The sequence below is a fragment of the Euprymna scolopes genome, chromosome 29 (assembly GCF_053919585.1).
Source record: "Euprymna scolopes isolate OS-2025 chromosome 29, ASM5391958v1, whole genome shotgun sequence".
NCBI lineage: Eukaryota > Metazoa > Mollusca > Cephalopoda > Sepiida > Sepiolidae > Euprymna > Euprymna scolopes.
This window is the reverse complement of record NC_136510.1, coordinates 9,490,064-9,493,279: the sequence shown is the minus strand read 5'-3', so window position 1 is coordinate 9,493,279 and position 3,216 is coordinate 9,490,064.

Here is a 3,216-nt window from a genome sequence, read left to right as displayed (position 1 = left end):
GTGTGTGGGGAGTAAGATACGTCACATGTTATAAATATTCGCCTTATATCCCCCCCCCACGTAACGGATCACTTCCCATAAGCGGAGACTTATTGCCACCCAAATCCGACAGAATACCAATAGTAACTCCAGTGAGAAAGCAATGGTAAGCGCAAACTCATTTGCGATGGTTATTGAAAGAGGTCGAGATTATTGGACATTTAAGAAGATTCATGTCCATAAAAGTGTGTGAATGTTTAAGGTTCATGTTTATTTCGTTTTATTTTTCAATTCCATTATTAATAATGGCAACCTCTGTACCATTGGGTACATTTGGAAAAACAAAACAAAACAACAAAAGATAATTTACACACCGAAGAATGGCGGAAACAAAAGAAAACGGGGTTATCATTCAGAAACTATTAATTGTAGTCAACGCGTTTGTTATGGTTTCATTTTTGGTTTGGAGTTTGACCTTCTCAGATTTCTTGGTTGACCATCGCCAATGATTCATTGTTTGAGGTTGAGAGTTTTGTTTGGATGACGTCATTCTTCGTTATGTAAACAAACAACAAAAACAAAACCAACCTAATTAAGTCAACACATTCGTCAGAATCGAGATCTGTTCGCGTTGGGAGGTTTCAATTTTCTGAAGAATATAACTAAATTTGGAATTCGATTACAGCAAAATCGCATTTCAACCATCGAAATTGCGAGGTAAAGACTTGCCTTTTTTTTTTAAACTTATTTATTCATATAAACGAAGAATTATATATATATATATATATATATATATATATATATATATATATATTAAAACGATTCATAATTAAAAATCATTTTCCAAAGGAAAAACAAACAAAATCAACTCGATTGTATGGTGTTCGATTCGGAAACAATATATATAGCATGCAAAAATATAGATTGACCGAAATTAAAAACAGATTTTATAATGGAGATAAAAAAGGAATATCTGTTTTACTCATGCCTAAAATGCTAGTTTTATTTTGGTGTCTTTAATTTCTCACCCCCGCCCCATTTTTGCTGATTAGGAGACTATGTTTTTAAAAGACAAAACTTTTGTCAGATTATTCTCAATAGCTCTAGAATATCTATATCTATTGAGCTTATTATATATCTACAGTATAATGAGCACTGTTTTCTTTTAAAAGTATTAATATATTTACCAATACATTAAAATAAATTCTGCTCTTTAGACTCCAGGTCTAATTCCCTCTAAAATATATATAAAAAATCATACATATATAACGATATATATTCAAATTAAAAATCTCTTTGTTCTACAGAAGTTAAAAAAATTCGCAATTTATTTTATCATTTAGTATTTTTTGTGTATATAAGAAACAAAACGCGTCTAGAAAAATAAAGACAAACAACCGTTTTCACTATTCAACTTTTATCTGCTAGACGAAGATTTGAACTATTTTGTGATATGTATTTCGTATAAATTATAATTCGAAGGCAGACTTAACAAAACAAAACAAATCATTATTCGTATTTAATTTGTTTCTTTCTACAACAGAATTTGTTTTCGTAAATCCGGACTTTTTAAAAAAAATTTTTTTTTTTTTAAACTCGAAACAAGTGAAGGATTCCGAATCGACGACTTTCGAGAATAAATGTGCTAATCCTACACAGATATCGGTTAAAGATTGTATAAAAAAGCAAAAGGCTGAACGATTTTGGAGAAAAGTTTCGACGTAAACTAAAAATAAAAAAATACAAAGAGAAACTTACAAAAAGTTTTTTGTACAAACTTCAATTTGTTTTTTTACTTATTTATATTTTTGTGTGGTGAAAGTGCACCGGGGGACCACCGGAAGACGGCCAATGCACACTGGTTGTCCAAAATGCAAAGGGTGTTTATTCCGAAAGCCGTTCTTAATATAGGGAAGTTGCAGGTGTTTATTCCGAAAGGCATTTTCTTATTTTCAACCTCCCCGTAATCAACTTCTTAAAGGTAAGTCTTCGGGTGGCCCCCCAGTACATTTTGACCTGTGTACTGCATTTTTAAACCCGACATTTTCGCGAAGTTACTCGGCTGTGCCCGGCAAATGATGGAAAGAACCGGAAACAGTCGACAAATAATTTTCTGGATATTAAGACACTTTTTTTCCAATATATTACTTAATGAATATAAGTGGTGGTCACCATCTTCTATAATATAAATATCACCTGTCTGTTTGTATGTATGTATGTATGTGTGTATATATGTCTCGCAAAAATTTTCGACAGAGGTGATGGATTTTCACGAGATCGGTATCATTTTGAATGTCGACCCTTCGGACGACAAATATCGAAAAATTGGGCCAAAATATTAATTCCTTCGCCCTCAACTGGGCACTTTTCTACAGATAGGAGTCGTTTTTTTTTTCGCCGATATTTTTGAAAGTCATTGTCTTTTTTCAATTGTCTAGCCTTAATTTAAACCTACGTCACTTCCGGTTTGGCCATGAGCGCAACAGCTAACGCGTTTTTTTTTCATCATTTTCTTTTCCTCCTTCGCGGTACGGGTTCAAGCCTGCCTGACCGCTACCACTTTTATTTATTTATTTATTTATTTTGCTCAACCAATACCCTTACACACACCTTCACTTTCTTTTTTTTTCCGCCACCTTACGGGTTCGAGTCTGCCTACTACAACTTTTTTTTTTTGCTCAACACACACCCACAAACAGCCGGGCAACGCCGGGCACCCAGGCTAGTTCTTAATATGGGCAGGGGGTTTGTAACAATTGGTATTTTTTGTAATAAGGCTCGCCCCGTTGTTTTCGGTTCTTCTCGTTGTCTTCCGGGCACACCCGAGTATTTTCGTGGAAATCGCAAACAAACAACAGATTTTGTTTGCAGAAGCACCTACTTTAGTAAAAGCATAGAAACCAAAAAAACAATCAGCTAAAAATTGTATACGCCGAAAAAAACAAAACAAAACAAAACAAAAAAACAAACAAAAAACAGACGATGAGAAACGTTTTTTGTATTTATTTATTTTATTTATATTTTTTGTAATATTTTTAATGAAACGTTTTAAAATCTTTACATTTTATTTTGTACTTGTTTACATGACAATTACGAGTTTTGATATTTGATTTTTACTTTAACGGCAACTCAGCATTCACCGTTAAATTGACAACTTTTAAAGGAATTCAGGTATGCTGAAAACGAATATCAAATGTGAATCTTGTGCAAACAAGTAGTTTTCTGGATATTAAGATG